Here is a 20,441-nt window from a genome sequence, read left to right as displayed (position 1 = left end):
GAAATATTCAAAGTGATGAATAGCAAGAACCTACAACCAAGATTACTCTACCCAGCAAAGCTATCATTCAGAATTGAAGGGCATATAAAGAGCTTCACAGATAAGAAAAAGCTAAAGGAGTTCATCACCACCAAACCAGTATTATGTGAAATGCTGAAAGGTATTCTTTAAGAAGAGGAAGAAGAAGAAAAAGGTAAAGATAAAAATTTTGAACAACAAATACATGTCTATCAACAAGGGAATCTAAAAATCAAGTGAATAAAAAAATCTGATGAACAGAATAAACTGGTGAATATAATAGAATCAGTGGCATAGAAAGGGAGTGGACTGACAATTCTCAGGGGAAAAGGGTGTGGGGGGTACGGGAAGAGACTGGACAAAAATCGTACACCTATGGATGAGGACAGCGGGGAGGGTAAGGGTGGGTGGGTGGGGTGGGAACAGGGTGGAGGGCAGCTATGGGGGAAAAAAGAGGAACAATTGTAGTAATATGAACAATAAAGATTTATTAAATTAAAAAAATAAACACAAAGTGTGTGCATCGTCCAAGCCACAGAATATCAAAAGGCGGAGATAATAAGAGGGACTACTGCTGCCTTCCTCATTGCAGTGGGAGCTTTGCTGCCCTCCCTGTGGATACAACTTGCTGAGTTATTCAATCACAGAGTTGTCCCTGACTTCAGATAGCACCCAATCCAGAATAAACCCTGATGCCTTGGGTTCTCCCCAAATCACCCAACCAAACTCAAGTCCTATAAGTCCTTTCTAACACTGTCTTATGGAAACATGCTCTGGGTGGTCCTGTGTTTCTCTTTCACTGGCTGAGCAATAAACGTACTTGTTAAAAAAAATAAATAAATAAAGTTTAAAAACTACTCACAATTCATCTTTTTTACATTAAGCCTGATACTCAGTAGAGAGAAGCTCTCAAGAGAGAGCTGGGCCGGATCTGTCTTTTTTACAGCCACAGTTGTCATTTCTGGAATTCATCACAGTCTCAGGCACATGGTAAGGCAGCAATAAAATAGTACTGTAATAAATTCATCCATTCAACAACTATGTACCAGGAACTACATTAGATAACTTCATATTCATTCCCTGAACCCTCACAACAGCCTTATGAGGTGAATATACTTACTCCCTTTTTTCTTATTACATAACTTAGGCTCGGAGGGACCACAGAACTGAATTCAAAGACAGGTTTCTCAAGTTCCTGGGAAATTTTAAAATGACCATATTATAGTATTAGCTCAGTTTCCACCATAATGCAATACACACTTATAATGACCGATTAAAAGAATTAAATAAAAACAGACTTTAACGAACCTAAAACAGAACTTGCATGCTCACAAACTTTCCTTACCTGTGATGTTAAGATGTCACAACTTCTCAGTAGATAAGTTGGGTAAAAACACTTTTCTGAGTGGTCTCAGGATCTACAAGGTAAAGAAAGATCTTCACTTAGCTATGAAGTCAGGTATTTTACAGATTAAGTATAAAAAGTATCTTTTCATAAGTTAAGCTGCAACCCAATGATAGCACTTTTAAAAAGTATTCTATACTTTATTAATATGAGGTTCAACACTTGTGATTACAAAAATACTATGCAGGATTTATTCCAATTTTCTTTATGTGTATTTAAGCAATCATGCTTTCAATACAGAATTATTATCCATCTCCATGGATTATAGCATATAGAACAAGGGCACAGAAAGTCTGAAAGTGAGACTGCCTCTAAAAATCCAAAACATGTGGCCTCTCCTTTATCTCTAAAAGTCCTTTCCAGTTTGGGTAGTTTGAAGTCAGGAATAATCTAAAGTATGTGAGTTTTTTAAAAAAGACTTGATTTTATTTTCATACTACCACATCACTTCCACGCAGAAGAAAATTAGACAAAGATGTTTCTGGACATAACCCCGCCTTCCCCACCCTTCATTCCTGCTGACCAGTGGCTTCTGACTAAATCCTTCCATTTCTCCCCTTTGCAGGCAGCAGGGTTGAACAGGCCAGAAGTCTCTTTCCTTCTTCATGCCCCTCCAGCACACATAGACCTCTATCCTCACACAATTTTTACCAATATTTTAAGCATCTGTTAGCTGCCTAGTTCCTACCCTCAAGGTATTTACAATCTAGGGAAGTCAAACGTATAAACAACTACAATTCAACACAAAATGAATTAGTGGCGGCAATAAAAGATACAGAAAGTGCCCTGGCAGGGTAGCTCCCTTGGTTTGGCAGGCAAGGTTGCGGTTTAATCCGTGGCCAATCATGGCACATACAGGAATCAACCAATGAGTGCCTGGATGGGTGGAACAACAAATTGATGTCGATGTCTGTCTGTCTCTCCCTCCCTTCCCCCCTCTCAAAATCAAATAAATAAATAAAAACCTACTATGTCAAAAAACAAAAAGATACAGAAGGAAGAAGGCTCTGGAAACTGTAAAGGTTAATTCCTTCTCACATAGGCTGGGAAAATACTACTTTTGTTCCTCTTTACACAAGTAGGAAATACTTAGATCTCATGCAAATGATTTGATGGCACACATATGCTTAAAAATGTATTAATACAACACAGCATTAAAAACCCCAAACTATACTTGCAAGTTTCCTAATTTCTTAGTTCTGTCTAACTGCCTCAATGAAAGCTTAAAGTGACTTCTTTATACCTGTAACTCAGACTTTTCATCCACAGGACACATTAAGAGGCATACCAGAGTAAGAATAAAAAAAAGAAGTGGAACTGTATATACGCACAACATTTCCTGGCAAGTTTGGTCCAGAATAACATAATAGTTTAAGTTAGGAGACTTTCATTTTAATATATTCAAATGTATTTATAATTATTTGAAAGTTAATAACTAAATGCTACTCTGAAGTATGTGAGCTAAAACTAGAAAATACAAATGAAAGAAAATGGGGAATAAATAAGTAATTGTGAGCGGTTACATAAACACAGTACAGAGCAGGTCAAAAGTAGGTTTACAATTGTGAGTATGTGAAACCGAGTTTATTCTTGTATTACTATTTATGAATTATTGTGTTATTTTCCGTATGAACAATGGTAAGCGTATCTTTGCCCCACCCTGTATAAGGCATAAGTTCTACTAAACCTTTTAAATGGTATTTATGAAAAGTTCTCTCCCAGGAATGCTCAGGACCTACTCAAGAAGGCAAATAATCCCTTCCACCAATATTTACAGGGTAAAACAAGATTATTGTTAGAGTAATAAATTTGACAGTAAAATAGTAGTCAAGTTTTCAGGCAAATTTAAATTGGCTAGTTGAAACAAGTGAATATTCTAGAAAAAATAATTGTACTGGACAAAAAGGTGCTCCTAAAGTGTCAACTAAAATTTTTATTGGTACTTCATCTCACGATAAAATTGTGTACCATATAATGAACCTAAAACAGTAATATTATAGTGCAAAAAATTAAAATTTAAAAGCCATCAAGATTACATTATAAAATTTTCAAAAGCTTCCTAACATTTAAATCAAAAAAGGAGGGGATAGTAGAGGAATATCATGTAAGGAAAAATATCCTGTAAGTAAATTACATCTAGAAAATTAATACTTTAGAAAATTAATTGTAAGGCTAAAAGCAAGACACCCATGAAAAACACACAAGGTGACAAAACAAGCCAGAGGAAAATCATTTGGGCAAAAATTGAAAAAGGATCCCCAGTCAAATTTATAGAAAATATTCCTTTATTAACTTTTGGTTGAGAATATGTTTGTATATTTTCAGAAAACAACTCCGAGACCATGTGGATTCTAGCAAGAGAGGAATCGACAGAACTACTCCAGCCATGAAGGCAGAAGAGAAGCAGTACAGAGACAGAAGACGCTGATGTGGCCTTCCCATACTAGCAGTTAGCAGCTGTTCATCACAGCAGATTGCACAGGACCAAACCAGACAGAGTCGGACCTGCATTACCACCATTTGTCCACCATCCAGAACTGAAATGTCAGTGCTGACATGTACACATAAGGAACTGCTGGACATTGAAATTGGGTCTCAAAAGAACTGTTGGCCCAGAAAGAAACTCACTACAGACCGATTCATTTGCCTGTCACCATAACCATTAATGCTTGTCTCATTTTCGGTTCTTATAAGTGTATTTCTAATAGCACATGATCTCACTCAGCTAGGGGAAATAATGAACAACATAGACTGATGAACAAGAACAGACCCAGAAACAAGGAGGCATGGATCAGACTGTCAGGCCTCGGGGGGAGGGTAGGGAAGGGAGGGGGTAAAGGGGGAGATCAACCAAAGGACTTGTGTGCAGGCATATGAGCCTAAGCGGCGGTTAAGGACAACAGGGGGGTGGGGGCATGGGTGGGGAGGGGGGTGGGATGGGAATGGGGGGACGAGGACAAATATGTGATACCTTAATCAATAAAGAAATTAAAAAAAAATGGAAAAAAAAGAAAAGTTCTCTCATTTGCCCTATAATTATTGACTACAGAGTATAATAGATCTCCTTCATATATAAAAATTACTAGAGGCCTGATGCACGAAATTCGTGCATGGGGGGTGTCCCTCAGCCCAGCCTGCACCCTCTCCAATATGGGACCCCTCAAGGGATGTCTGACTGCCTGTTGAGGCCCGAAGGACAGTCGGACATCCCTCTCATAATCCAGGACTGCTGGCTCCCAGCTGCTCGCCTGCCTGCCTTCCTGTTTGCCCGTAACCGCTTCTGCCTGCCAGCCTGATCACCCCCTAACCACTTCTCTACCAGCCTGATTGATGCCTAACTGCTCCCCTGCCAGCCTGTTTGCCCCTATCTAACCCTCCCCTGCAAGCCTGGTCACCCCTAACTGCCCTCCCCTGCAAGCCTGGTCACCCCTAACTGCCCTCCCCTACAGGCCTGGTCACCCCTAACTGCCCTCCCCTGCAGGCTTGATCGCCCCCAACTGCCCTCCCTTGCAGACCTGGTCCCTCCTAACTGCCCTCCCTTGCAGGCCTGGTCCCTCCCAACTGCCCTCCCCTGCTGACCATCTTGTGGCAGCCATCTTGTGTCCACATGGGGGCAGCCATCTTGTGTGTTGGAGTGACAATCAATTTGCATATCGTTCTTTTATTAGATAGGATAGAGGCCTGGTGCACGGGTGGGGCTGTCTGGTTTGCCTTGAAGGTGTCCCAGATCAGGGTGGGGGTTCCCTTGGGGCGTGGGGCAGCCTGGGTGAGGGGCCTGTGGTGGTTTGCAGGCTGGCCACGCCCCCCTGGTGACCCAAGCGGAGGCCCTGGTATCTGGGATATATTTATCTTCTATAATTGAAACTTTGTAGCCTTAAGCAGAGGCCAAGGCAGGCCAGGGCTGTGGAAACTTGGCTTCCTACATCCCTGGGGGCAACTCAAGCCTCATGCTCTCTCCAGCTCTGTGGCTGCCGCCATTTTTGTTGGGATTTATTTATCTTCTATAATTGAAACTTTGTAGCCTTAAGTGGAGGCCAAGGCAGGCCAGGGCAGGCAGAAAGCTTGGCTTCCTCCATTGCCGGGGAAACCCAAGCCTCCTGCTCTCTCTGTGGCAGCAGCCATCTTGGTTGGGTTAATTTGCATACTCACTCCTGATTGGCTGGTGGCCATGGCTTGTGGGTGTAGCAGAGGTATGGTCAATTTGCATATTACTCTTTTATTAGATAGGATAAGCCTTTAGTCAAAGTAATTTAAGGAAGATGGGTCTAAAGAAAACCTGTCAGCTACTTTTTACCCATGAATCATTTGACTCCTTCATTAGGCGTTTCTAAATACAAGTTTAAGAGAGGCCAGGAGATAGTAAAAAGTAAACAAATTTTACTCTAAATATTTCAGGACCACTTTTAAAAATAGCTAACAGCTTGTCAATACTGTCGCATTCCTCACAATTTGCACATTTTTTTCATAAGTAATGAAACATATGTAATATCTTAATCAATAAAGAAATTAATAAAAAATAAAATAAATAAGAAAAATTAAAGGTGAAGAGGTAAACAGTAAATATTATTTGCTGAATAAAAAAGTTCAACCTCAAATTCACAGTATGTGATTTAACGCAAAAAGAAAGTCACTTTCCCACAAAAGTCAACTTTATTTACATAGAGAGACGCACACAGAGATAGAGCTAATATATTTTTTAAATAAATAGAAATATATTTTCCTTCCATTTCAACTTACCAAACGAAATACTAATCAACAGTAAAATCTCCCAGGGTCTCTGCATGTTTCTCAATTCTCTCATCTGCAAAGTACTTTGATGGGTCTCTAACTCCTAAGCCTGCCTCCTCTATAAAGGGAAAAAGCAAACCCTCTCTCTCCCTAAACATCTGAGGCACAGGAAAAGAGATTTTCAAATAAGGCGATAAAACAAAAGCAAACAAAACCTTGTTTGTTTGTTTTTTTCATAAAAGGATATGGTGTACAACAGGGTCTGAATTTAGGGCGTCACCCATAGAGGAATCTTATGCCTATGAAGTCATCCCTAATTACGGAGTTTGACTAACAATACGGCAATTATGAAACCACTCCACTGGCTCATTTAACTACACTTAACCCTGAACACAAATCTTTGTTGAGAAAGGTGTACCTGCAAGTAACTACCAGAAACTATTACTCAAATTCTGAAAGGTATTTGCCGGGGATGAGGAGGGGTTACCTGTTTTCCCCTAAGGTGTTTCACTTTAGGAATGCAGCTGACTGAGTAATCTATTTACTAATCTGTGTCATTCAGTACCACGTGGGCCAGGAGGCTGGGCACACATGTTGGGAAACTCATCCCTGGTTGATCATGAACTTTATTTTTTTTTTCTTGAAATTGAAAGGCACCTAAAAGAAAATAGCAGGGGATAGATTCACCATAGACTATCCCAGCCACTAGTATGCCCGGTAAATAGAATTGGGAAAGCAAGGCTGATTCCTTAAATCAGAGATCTGGCAACACATACTTAAGCTAGTATCATGAAGAGAGCAACAGAGTGAATAAAACATGGAAGAATACAATATTTTACTATAAACTAAAAGAAAAACCACCAGTCACTTCTATGTGTGAATATTCAACAAAAAAGGTATGTATGTATCCCCTTCCTCCATCCAAAAAAGGCAGAGCTTTAGAACACCCACGCTTCACATACCTACCTATACCAACAGAAACTGCCACCCTGCCTCCTCCCTAGTTAGGCAAGTCAACAGCACTAGTCTCCATGACAGACGGGCGTGTAACACTCTGAGCTACAGCTCACCTACTCCAGTTCTGTGTTTCCGAATGACTTTATATTTCAGCTTGAATGTCTACCATATTCACCCACTTATTTATTTACTAGAGGCCAGGTGCCCGAGATTCGTGTACTGGGGGGCGGGGGTCCCCTCAGCCCGGCCCTGCTCCCTCTCGCAGTCCCGGACCCCTTGTGGGATGTCTGTCTGCTGTCTTAGGCCCGCTCCCCTCAGGGATTGGGCCTAGGCCCGCAGTCAGACATCCCTCTTGCAGTCTGGGGCTCTCCCAGTCCAGGACCCCTCGCTCCTTACCGCCCGCCTGCAGCGGAGGAAGGAGAGGCTCCAGCCACCGCCGCTACGCTTGCCAGCTGTGAGTCTGGCTTCTGGCTGAGCGGTGCTCCCCCTGTGGGAGCTCACTGACCACTAGGGGGCAGGTCCTGCATTAAGCGTCTGCCCCCTGGTTGTCAGTGTGTGTCATAGCAACCGGTCGTTCTGCCGTTCGGTTGATTTGCATATTATGCTTTTATTATATAGGATAGTCAAGCCGTAATTGAAGGCTTGGTAGGTACCAGGCAGTGTTGGGTGCTGCAGATATAGAGAACTAGGATCCAAAGCCATTCTCTTGGGGAGCTGTCTAGTGGGGAAAACAGATGGAAAAACAAAGGCATAATATTAGTGCTATCATGCTATTACAGTCATATTTACTGAGTGGTGGGCCTCAGGAAAGGTTTTCCAGAGCAAGTAACTTTTGAACTTTATCTTAGAACATAAGTAGGCATACCTGAGACAGATATCACTGGTAAAGACATTCTAGGCACAGAGACAGAGAGGAGATGCCATTCTGGAGCTGGAGAAAGACAGTGTGGTTGGAGCACTGTGCCTAGGGTTTGTGACAGAAAACTGGAGCAGAAAGTCAGGTCCAACTTAGAAGGGCTACAGCAAAAAACTGGACTTGACCCTCTGGCCAAGGGAGAAGGAAGCTCAGTGAGGAAGATTCCAGTCAGGAAAGTCTGAGTGTCTACAGTTGAACTTATTGCTACGTTATTTCCCCTCTTTCAATGATCTCTCTTGCTAAATCAGGTCTCCTTTTCAACTTGCCTACTTTCCTCAGTCTCCAGGTCTACAAATTTGGTACTGAAATTTGGCCACAAGAAACAGAGGGAGGGGTGAAGTAAATCACTAAGCATTCTGGATTCTTCCATCATACAATTTTATCATTTCATGTCTGGCCTATTCCAAAAGCCTTTTTAGCTAATCTATATAGTCTTGTCTCCCTCCAATGTAATCTTTACACTGCTAACTTTCTGAAGAGCAGATCTATGATATATTCCATACAAAAAAAGCCCCAACTTTAAAGCACAACATTCAAGGCCCTACACTTTTCTATATTGATACCTGCCTATCTTCCCAATGTTATTTCCCATTACATGCACTGCACTCTTGAATCACACTCTATAAAGATACCCCATTCCCCAAGCAGACCATGTATTTCCTCAACTTCAGTCCTTCTCTGTGGAATCCTCTACACCCATCTCCTATCTATTCTTCAAGAGCATCTTTAAGGAAGTCTCTTCAGACTGTCCCATCTGAGACAAAAATTCTCTCTTCCCAGTACTCTCACAGAATTGTGTTTTCTTCTATTATAGCCAGTGCTGGATTCTTTCAGTGAGCTCTAATTTTAAATATAGTTTTACTCTTAGACCATATGTACCTATTTTTGAATGGGAAAATATAGTCACCACAATGATAGCATTTAATACTACTACACAAGGTTCTTTGATGGATGGTACTATATCCCATTCATCCTCATATTCCCAGCCTCTATCACAGTGTCTCCAGAGTAGGTAATAATAATAATAATTTAGACAATATAATAACATATCATTGTAAGTTTATATTATATCAGCTAACATTTATGGAGGACTCATTTATTTACATGGACTGTACTAAATGCTTTATATACATTATCCAAGTTACTTCTCAGAAAACCTCTATGAGCCAGGTGATACTGTTTGTTATTCCCGTTTTACAGAAGAGCAAACTGGCTTAGAGAATTTGAATAACTTGCATAAAGAAAGTCACATAGAGGGGCAGAACCAGGTCTCAAATCCAGGTCTGCCTGACACCAGAGTCAGTATTCTCAACCATTAATGCTATATAGCTTCCTCAACAAAATGAACATATTTCGCCAACAAGACTATAAACTTTATTAGAGATACAAGTGTATTCATCTCTGTATTTACCAGAGCACTTGGTGTAATCTATGGACACAATGCATTCTCAATAAATATCATTTGAATAAAAAATAACCCACAACTAGTGCCTACAACCATTTTGATCATGTCAGTCCCCCATTTTAGGAAGCTTTAATTGCTTCTGTCTAAACAGATAATCTAATCTCTGCCTGATGATATTCCAAGGTCCTCTAGAATGGTCCTACTAGTCACATCTAACCCATTTTACCTTTCAACAACACTCAGTACCTTTTATTTTATCCTGCCCCACCTTTCCCTCGTTCCTAGTAACAACCCCCTCTCTGTGTATCTGCCTCTCACATTTATCATGCTCTCCCCTTCCTTTTTCTTCTCTCCCAATCCAAATTCTACTCAAACTTCAAGGTTCAGCAGAAGCCTCATCCTCTCCCAAATCATGTTTCCCAATGACTCCAGCTCTGCTTTTTTTCTTCAACTCCCACAGCATTTAAAAATCTCGCCAAAAAATTTAGCAATTTAATTATAGACTCCTACCTATAGTTATATAAGTGGATGTGAGGACAGTGGGGCTGAGACATCCACCATCCTATCTGATTCAGTTCACCTGCCTCCTCCACACAGATCCTCAGCTTTGGTCGAAGAAAATAATCTTCCCCAGGAAAAGAGAGATTATTCTCTTATGAACAGCTCACAAATATTTGTCTAACCACTTGATCTGCAAGTCTTATTTCAAGGTTGTTTTTCAACAACAGAGTCTAAACTTCATCTTCCTCTCTTGTACACCCACAATAATCCGTTGCTGGATGCTGGGTACAGAGGTATGGTTCAAAGAAATATTCCAACTGCCTGCCAAGCTTCGAGGATCAAATAATTCCCAGCATGCCCAATATCCAATGATTACTAAAATTGTAATTGGGACGAAACAAGAGCCTAGGGTAGGTAAGGGACTTTGCCCAGGATGGAGCTGTGCAGCAAATGTAAAATTAAAAGAGTATGTGTGAGAGAAGGTAATTAACTACTCTTACCATAAAAACATTAACAAAGAGGTTACATACCCACTGCTTTGTGGAAAGAAGGCCCATGCCTATTATAGCCTATGGAAGATAATTTAAAAGCTCCTAACAAACATGACCATGATATTCAGAAGTATGAATGGTTGCCAGGAAATGTAGATAGTGACCCCTCCCTAGCTAATACTAAATTGTTTTCATTAAAGGATAAGGGATTCACTTAATACTTGAACTGAAACCACCAAAACTGTAATTGTGCAAACCATATAGGATATAGGCAATGGGTTCAGTAAAGAGTATATACAGGGTGGGGCAAAAGTAGGTTTACAGTTAGTATCTACAACAATTAATAAATAAAAACACAAAAATAAATTGTTTTGTGTACTCACAACTGTAAACCTACTTTTGCCCCACCCTGTATACAGTCTAAAAGTTCTTTCTTCAAAACAGTGGTGTTAAATGGGTACTGACAATAAAACAGTACCATACTTAAAAAAAAAAATAAGGGCACAGACGCTTAATTTCTCTTGTGGCACATTTATTCCTACATATGACGTGCTCGTGCTGCACTATCCTTAATATTGCTTAATTTCAGCCTCTTAAATGTTAAGTGCTGTGAATAGCCACTCCCATTGTATCAGTACTAATAACTTAGTGTTACTGTAAACAGAACCAAACACTCAAGTATCTATGTGATTTACCTTTTATTTTAGGATTTTTTTTTCCTCATATATAAGCCATCACTATGGTACCCAAAGCTTTTTAGTTGTAACCAACTGATTTTTCCCAAGGAGCATGTGGTTTGAAGTTTTGTTTGTTTCCATCTAGAAAACTTTAACAGACTTTTGGAAAAGGAGTAACTGCAACAGTTTAAGAGGTTATATGTCTCTTTCTCAATTGAATGATTTGTTACTCTTCAAGTCAAAACAAATGAGTCAGACTCTAAATGTCCTCACACGTGTGTGATGGGTTCCTAGTTCTGAAAGTTTAGGAAAGGTTAAAGCAGAAGGAAGAAGTGGTAAAGGATTTCACTGTTCATTATTCCAGCACCTCAGCATTATTAAAAATTGCTTATTGTTAACAACATGATAAGCAAACTTCTATGAAAGTAATATTCAACATGTACAGCACACTTTCCTCAGCAAGGTTGCTTTTCAAGCCTAGATCTGGTAGTTCTACGGTACTTGACATTTCAACTGAAAATTGGTAAAACTATACAGGGACACTGCTACATAATCTTAAATAAAACTAGCTGTATTTTCCCACGAGGCATTGTTATATGTGCTGTTAGGCTATACAGTATTTGTGACTAAAGATTAAAGCAACTGGCTGATGGAACATAAGTCTGGATATATTTAGTAATTATGCTTCTACAACTCATTTAGATGAAAATAATAAAAAACACACAAAAACATAACATTTTAGGTTAACATAGAATACCATTTGAGAGACATTTGTGAAGTGACCTAAAATACTTTAGCTACTATTTCCATGATAAAACATGTTTCAAATTCTAAATCAATTGAGAAACAAACTTGGGAAGGCTCCATCAGTGACTAAAGGCTAACTCTACCCGTTATCCAACCATAAGTAGCAGCCTACCCATAACTGCAATTTTTGCCCTGGGTTCATCCAAGAACTTTAAGGAGAATTAAACATTAGCTTATTATTTAATGTGAAGGAGAGATTGCTATCTCCTGCATGTATGCTGCTCCAACAACCCCTGAGGATGCATGAGAAGTATGAAGGGTTATTAAGAAGGGCAGGGGGACCCGGTCTGCTCAGTGGTTGAGCATCGACCTATGAACCAGGAGGTCACAGTTCGATTCCTGGTCAGGGCACATGCCTGGTTTGCGGGCTCGATCCCCAGTGTGGGGTGTGCAGGAAGCAGTCGATCGATGATTCTCTTTCATCACTGATGTTTCTATCTCTCTCTCCCTCTCTCTGAAATCAAAATATATATTTTTTAAAAAAGGGCAGGGGAGCAGAGATGGCTATTATTTGCAAAATCATGCGTGGGGGAGTGTATAGAGTTAAACCCAAACTGTCTTAGCCCTCTTCCTACCTCTCTAATATCTACAACTAAGCCACTAAAAAAAAAAAAGGTGTGAGCTCCTTGGAAGCAGTGTTGGTACCTTGACTTTGCTTCTTGGCTCACAATAAGCACCTGCAAAATGTTTGTTGAATAAACTCTGATAGAGGCAATAGGAAAAGTGAGCGTAACTTAAACATGCAGGCGAAATAATTGTCCATGTGGTTTTAAAAATGCATACTCTATTAGAGAAAGCTGTGAACAAAATAGTCAAGGCATAATAATGTTCCCACATTCTTCCCACACAATTGGCCTGCTAGTATGTTTTAACTATCTACTCTTGATTAATACTTCAAGCTACTGCAAAACTCTTCAAGATGTCTGCAACCTGTCCTTAAAATTTAGCTGTAAGTCAAACAAAAAGAATTTTTTCAGAAACAGTTTTTACTTGCAACAATTCTGGCAATTCAGAAGCACCTTTCACCATTACAATATACACCATGTACAAATTATGTTTTGATAAGCCTGCAATTTATAGACAAAAGTAACATTTAGAAACACATGTAAATTGTCCCAAACTAAAGCTATACTTAAAATCTTTATTATGAAAATTTTAAATATATACAAAGGCAAGAGAAAATAATTAAACAAACACTCATAAACCCATCATCCAAAGTCTACATTTATCAGGAATTTCCCACAACGGCTTCAACTATACTCCCTTCCTGTCCCTTGTCTTCTTTTACCCCCTTCCCTTCCTTCTTTTTCCCTATCCTGAATTATTTTAAAGCAAACCCCAGACATCCCAGTATTTAATTTTCTAGAAATACTGGTACCTCTATTTTATTCTAAAATCTATCATATGCTAGATTCTGATTGTTTTTCAAGCACCGATACCTATGAGTCACTTAAATCCCAAAGGGCACCCAAGCCTGTGTCATTTCCTGGAGGAATATCCAATACCCATTTTAAGGAAAGTTTCCTTTCCTTTCTTTTGTATTTTTATATATAAAAATGATATGATCTTAAAGCAATGGCTATCTAAAAATAATTTAGTAACTTTTCCAATAAAAGAAACATTCAACTCAATTTAGTCAGATTGAAGACATTCTTTAAATTCTTGCCAGACAAGAATTTTGTAGATATTTAATGTACATCTTAATGACATCCTAAAAGCCCCTTTGCTTGTGATGAAGAAAACTATATCAAATCCAAAGATAACAAATACTACTACTCCTTCCCCCATCTTTACAAATCTAAGGTATATTAATTGCTTGGCTTGAAATAGTGCACTCTCCTTTTAAAAAGGTCTAATCCTTTCCATATTTCCTAAATAAATCTTGACACTTTCCAAAAATATCCAAATGTATCTGCTGCTGATGAAATTAATTAATCTTCACACCTGAGGGGTATTTCCATTCTCCTTTCCTTAGAAAATTAACATTGAAGTGAAGGGCAGTGCGCGCGCGCACGCACACACACACACACACACACACACACACCACACCGCAAGGCAGGATCAGACTAGTTAACATGCTCAAATCAAATATTATGATGTACAACTCAGAAATCGCTAGAGATACAATTTCAGCTTAGACTTTGAGCTAAATTGAGAGCTTACCTATTAGTCACTGAAAGTACCTTCTGCAGTGTTTCGTATGCTGCTTATATGGTTCTCAAATATAGCACTTGTTAATTGAAAACTAGATTATGTTATTTCATATTCCACTTTTTATTTCATACAGGTATACTAAGTACAACCACTCTGAAACATTACCCTTAACTCATACTCAGGATTTATATAACTAGCTATATTGAAATTAGGAGAAATAAAACTTATAGGATCACCATGTAATGGAAATCCCTGGTGATTCTGTGGACATCAAAATCACTTATCACTACTATGTTATAAAATAACACCACCAAAATGTCACCACTAATGGTTTTCATTTTTTGGTAAAGTATAAATAAACATTAGGACAACTGTTATCAGAAGTCATTTTGTAAAAGTAGATAGAATACCAGCCTAATCAGGACATGTTGTCATGACAGCTACCTCATCTTCTATTGCATAGAATACAGAAAAACCATTTAACAGGGACCAGTGGCATTTAAAACCCCCTCCCCCCAATACAGAGTAATAGTTTCTGTCACTTAAACCTTTTGGTCATTTAACTTGATAGATATGGTTATATGATTAGGATATCAAAACCAATTTTTTTAAAAGTACTAAGTTGCTAAAATGGTCCCCCAAATAAAGCAAAGACAACATATAGAGAACAGGTTAGATTCTAAACTTCAAAAATTTTTCTTACATTTGATTCAACTTGAATAAATAAGATTTAGAAAGTGTCTCCAAATGTTTAACTACCAAAACACATAAGAATTTTTCAAACTTTGTGAAGTAAATTTCTGCTTAAATATTCAGTAATCTAAAAGTTAGAGCCCAACGAAGTAATTTTAAAATAGTTACCCTTCTGGGAAGACGAGAGCAAACCTGTTTCTTTCTCGCAGCACTAAGAGAAGGAACCTCCCACGCTCAAAATGCCAATCTGGAAACCCAACATTCTTCTTACAATTGCAAGTCATAACACTTCCTGCTTGGAAAAGAGAACACCCTGACAAAAGAATGATATAATACTTACGAATCCCCTTCCTGTCAGCCTCACAGTATTTTTTTTTTTTTTTGCCAAGTATTAATGAAGTCTAACTTCACAGCATTTATAGAAACACTAATTTTTTCATTCTAGCACCACTGAAATCATGCAAGAACACCGGGGAATTTAAAGTTGGTTCAGGTCAAATAGCTACAACCCACATACCTATTTAGAGTCTGAACGTTAGCCAAGTGACCTGCTTATTTTAGAAGACATGGAAGGAACCAGCTTCTCCCCAGTGCCCAAGTCACTACACTTTAGTAAAGTACATGACTTAGAAAGGCAAACTAACTCTCTCAGACCACTTATGTTCTCTATTATTAATTTTGATACAAACTTATTCCTATCTTCATGCAACATTTACCTTCCATGAGCTAGGTGTGGTAGCATTTACTGTGAGAATCTACTACACCTGTTTTCTGTTGAAATGTAAGCTGTTAAGTTTAGGAACCTTATTTTCTTTTTCTTAAATATATTTTTATTGACTTCAGAGAGGAAGGGAGAGGGAGAGAGAGAGAGAAACATAGATGATGAGAGAGAATCATTGATCGGCTGCCTCCTGCACGCCCCCCCCCCCCCCCCGGGGATTGAGCCAGCAACCCAGGCATGGGCCCTGATGGGGAATCAACCATGACCTCCTGCTTCAGAGGTCCACGCTCAGCCACTGAGCCACACTGGCCAGGCAGGAACTCTATTTTCTACCAGCATCGCATATAGGAACTAAGCTCTAGAGCCAGATTGGGTTCAAGTCCTGGCTCCACAATTTTGTAGCTGGGCATGAAAAAATTAGCCAAGTTGCTAAAGTTCTTGTGCCTGTTTTCTCATCCAGGAATAACAGTAACTACTTCACATAATAGTAACTACTTTGTACATTATTGTGATGCTTGAGTGATTTAACATGTGTTAACATTTAGATCACTAGAGGCCCGGTGCATAAAATTCGTGCACGGGGGGAGGGGCAGTATCCCTCAGCCCAGCCTGCACCCTCTCCAATCTGGGACCCCTCGAGGGATGTCCGACTGCTCATTTAGGCCCGATCCCACCGGGCAGTTGGACATCCCTCTCACAATCCAGGACTGCTGGCTCCCAACCACTCACCTGCCTGCCTGCCTGATTGCCCCTAACTGCTTCTGCCTGCCAGCCTGATCACCCCCTAACCACTCCCTTGCCAGCCTGATCAACACCTAACTGCTCCCCTGCTGGCCCGATTGCCCCTAACTGTCCTCCCCTGCCGGCCTGGTCGCCCCCAACTGCCCTCCCTTGCAGGCCTGGTTCCCCCCAACTGCCCTCCCCTGCAGGCCTGGTTCCCCCCAACTGCCCTCCCCTGCTGGCTTGCCCCCCCCAACTGCCCTCCCTTGCAGGTCTGATCCCTCCCAACTGCCCTCCCCTGTTGGCCTGATCACCCACAACTGCCCTCCCCTGCCGGCCATCTTGTGTCCACATGGGGGCGGCCATCTTGTGTGTTGGAGTGATGGTCAATTTGCATATTACCTCTTTATTATATAAGAAGATAGCCTGCCATGTGGTAAGCATTTGATATATGATCACTGCTATTCTTATTATTGAAATTTGCTTTTTTAACGTATCTAATCAGTTAATTGCAAAATTAAGCAACTGGTTTGTGGGGAGTGCCCTTTATTGGAGAGAACAGAAAATCAACAGAAGTTATGCACAAGGCTCAGGAGATGATGTCTAATACTAAAAATCATTCAAAAGGAAATGTAGTGCAATGGGAGTGTCAGGGTCTTAGGAGTCTGACAAATTTGAAATCTCTGTGATCCTGAACAAATTATTTAGCGTCTCTGAGTCCCATGTTCATATCCATAAGCGTGGAGCCAATTCACGGGGTTGCTCTGATGATTATATGAGACGATATAAGTATATAAGAGCATCTGGCTCCAGCAAGGTGCTCAATAAGTGGCAGCCATGATTATAATCTACTTGTATATAACACGCGTAATAACATCTGCTCTGTCTTCCTAATAGGAATGAAAGTGAGATAATAGCTACTCCAGTCCTTTATAAATAATATAAAATAAACACAGGGAAGCATTTTATGATAATATATTGAATTTCCAGAATAAGGACTCACACTGCACTCCCTTGTAAAAAGCTCAAGACAGTCCAGGTCAGGAGGAAGAGTGTTCTCCGGCCCTCATCAATAACCGCCGTTAGCAGACACTGGGGCTACATTTTATCGCCTTAATAGGAGCACTTTAATTTATTTCATCCATCACACAAACCCCATAAAATATTAAAAGGCAACACAATTCAGAATGGAAGGAAAATATAGTGGCAGGAGCCAGACGACATGTTTTTCCATGTTGTTATTGCTGACTCACTCACTATGTGAAGCCCCCACTTTCCCAAGCCTAGCACTGACTGTGGCCTGTCAGGGGATATAGCAGACAGTAAGTGACTCTCAAGCACTTTGAGCTACCTGGAAGGATGTATATGTATGCACCATCATATATTTTCCAGAGAAAACTGGGGCACAGGCAATTGCCTCAGGTAAGAAGATGGTATCAGCATTAGACGAGAGATGTTGGGGTTTTTTTCCAGCCTTACTTTTTCTTTAGCCACACTTGTCACTTCAAACCACTTAGATGGGTCTGTCCCAAGTGCTATTAACTTCTTCAATGATAAGGCTACCTAGAAACGGCTTCCTTGACTTACCCTTTCCTGATCATCTGGAATGTATAGGCTTTCTAGCTTCTGAACTCGAAGGCTAATATTTGATCACAGTGAAATCTGTCAACACCAAGTCGCTGATTTTAAAAGCTGTTCACCATAACATAAGAGACTTGATTTAAACTACAAAATATTGTGGTCAGAGTTCTAGGAATGGCTACTCCCTTCACAAATGCAAGGCTTCTAATTATTAACCATTACAACATTTCCTAAAAGACTGTTCTATCACATCAGCAGTTCAACCAGTTTTCATCTGTGGCCCATTTTGTAACCTTCTAAATGTTTCACTCATCATCTGAGGTACGTGTGGTGTGCGGGGTGGGGGGTAGTATTTGTGTATGTGCATGTGTGTGACTCTGTGTATGAACAGAATTCCTATTTTTACTATGGGTAATGAAAATTGGTTTGGGAATAGAAGATGGTGGCAAGGGTTGTGTGATACATTTCAATTTTTATACGCAGGCCACAAAATGAAAATAACTTTTACACTGCACTTCAAATTCCTCATGATGAATGCTAAGGAATGCCAATGGAAGCAAACCCATGTTTTACCTGTATCTCTCTCTCTCTCTCTCTCTCTCTCTCTCTCTCTCTCTCTCTCTCCTCACACACACATGCACCTGTGGACACACACGCCCCTCAGGGTGGGGAGGAAGGAGAGAGGCACACCCTGTGCTGCCTGAGTTTCATAGACACATAAGTGTAATATACAGTTAGAACACAAGATCTAGATATAGTATTTTTAATGACTCTTCCAACTTTCATTCAAACGTCATGCTCCCCACCACACCCAGTACCGGGTATAGTCTTTCCATGTGTGACATGTACAGTGGAGGCCTCGCCCACGTGCTTAATGACACACCTCAACAACACTGATCTATTGTCCTTTAATGAAACAGGATTTTACCCATCTTCATGATTTATAAAGCAAACAAATGGGTAACACCCACAGTGAGTAAAGCACTGAAGCAAAGGGTTCTAACATGCAACAGGTAGTGAATTAATATGCAGGAAATTACTACTGTAATTTTGGACTATCCTGAAAAGTTTAGGAAATTTATAGCAGGAACAGTATTGGAAACACAGACTGTCTGTTGCATGGATGAGGCAGTTTTAACAATCAAGTAGATCTGGTTTATGTAATTTTTTTTTCTATTTTTTTTTGGGGGGGAGACAAGCCACAAACTATACTAATTTCAAAATTCCAAAGGATGTCTCCCCAGTAAGTCTCTATTAACTCTGTATTTGTGTAATAAGTAATCAACACTGTCAAAATTTTAGAATAGGATGCCTTATTATATATTAAATTATACCTTGTCCCAATCACTAAAACAAAAGACTGAAATAGATGGTAGGTTGAAGTAAGAGTTCTTCAAAAATTATCAAGTAAACTATACATGCGTCAAGGAACTTAGCTTAAAAGACATCTGTAGTGATTATAGCTGACAATACTAAATTGTGTATTTGAAAGTTGCTCAGAGAGTAGATCTTAAATTTCTCATCACAAGGAAAAAAAATTGTAACTACGTGAGGTGGAGGATGTTAACTATATTTATTTGTGGTGATCACTTAACAATATATAAAAAATATCAAATAATGTTGTATACCTTAAACTAATACAAGGTTGGTTATATGTCAATTATATCTCAATGAAACTGGGGAAAAGGCATCTGTGTTCTGTTCATAGCTAATAAAATAATAAAAAGGAATAACTTATATGCGCTATATCATTTTTTAAAAAGGATACGAAAGGAAAAAAAATAGGAAAGAACAACAAGCAAAAATAAAACACCCGCCCTAAATGGTTTGGCTCAGTGGATAAAGCGTCGGCCTGCGGACCCAAAGGTCCCAGGCTCGATTCCAGTCACGGGCATGTACCTTGGTTGCGGGCACATACCTAGTAGGAGGTGTGCAGGAGGCAGCTGATCGATGTTTCTCTCTCATAGATGTTTCTAACTCTCTGTCCCTCTCCCTTCCTCTCTGTAAAAAATCAATAAAGTATATATTTTAAAAACACACACACAAAAAAAAACACACCCAACTAACTTAGCACTTCCTAAACTTTTTGGCCTCAGGACCTGAAGACTCCAAAGAGTTTTTTGATATGTGTATTAGATCTATCAATGTACCATCATATTAGAAAATTACAACTAGGAAATTGTAAAGATATTATTTTAAAACAAAAATAAACCCAATACACACTAATATAAATAACATTTAAATATAAAACATATAACTATATTTTTAAAAATTTAGTGACAAGAGTATAATGTAGTATATTGTTTATTTTTGCAGTTTTATTATTTAACTTAATACAATAACAGCTGGACTTTAATATATATTTCCGCATTCAATCTGCTACAATATGTTGCTTGGTTCAAGTATATGAAGAAAATATGGTCCCTCCACTGGTATGTTGTTGAAAAGGGAACTATTTTAAAAGCCTTTTCAGATAATTATGGGTATTCTTTTTAATACTATGCCAAAACCCGAGAAGTGGAAGTTTATTTAATGTTAGTTACAATGTGGAACTGTGTACCAAATAATAAAATTTTCATTCTCTGATACATAAAACTCCATTGGTCTACCTTGCACTCTAAAGGGACCTTTTCCTCCTGCTTGATTTTGTAACATCACGCACTGGGC

The 20,441-nt window shown here is 39.5% G+C and overlaps 1 protein-coding gene across 4 annotated transcripts in view; it reads right to left on the bottom strand.

Moving 5' to 3' along the window:
- Window positions 1–20,441, bottom strand: part of PLS3 (plastin 3) — a 96,997-nt gene that overhangs the window by 45,766 nt on the left and 30,790 nt on the right. Inside the window, exons 1-2 of one of the 4 annotated variants that reach the window (XM_008156106.3) lie at window positions 14,921–14,963; window positions 1,364–1,436 (exon numbers count right to left, since the gene is read on the bottom strand). The exons of 1 other annotated variant lie outside the window; for it this stretch is intronic. The gene's annotated coding sequence lies outside the window, so the exon portion shown is untranslated. Of the gene's footprint in view, window positions 1–880; window positions 900–1,363; window positions 1,437–14,920; window positions 14,964–20,441 lie in introns of those variants that run through there. 2 more of the 4 variants (XM_028132032.2, XM_054724458.1) reach the window with 2 other exon arrangements.

The sequence above is a fragment of the Eptesicus fuscus genome, chromosome 1, assembly GCF_027574615.1.
Source record: "Eptesicus fuscus isolate TK198812 chromosome 1, DD_ASM_mEF_20220401, whole genome shotgun sequence".
NCBI classification, from domain to species: Eukaryota; Metazoa; Chordata; class Mammalia; order Chiroptera; family Vespertilionidae; genus Eptesicus; species Eptesicus fuscus.
Note: the sequence above shows the minus strand (reverse complement) of the source record. Positions and strands in the feature narration are given on the sequence as shown.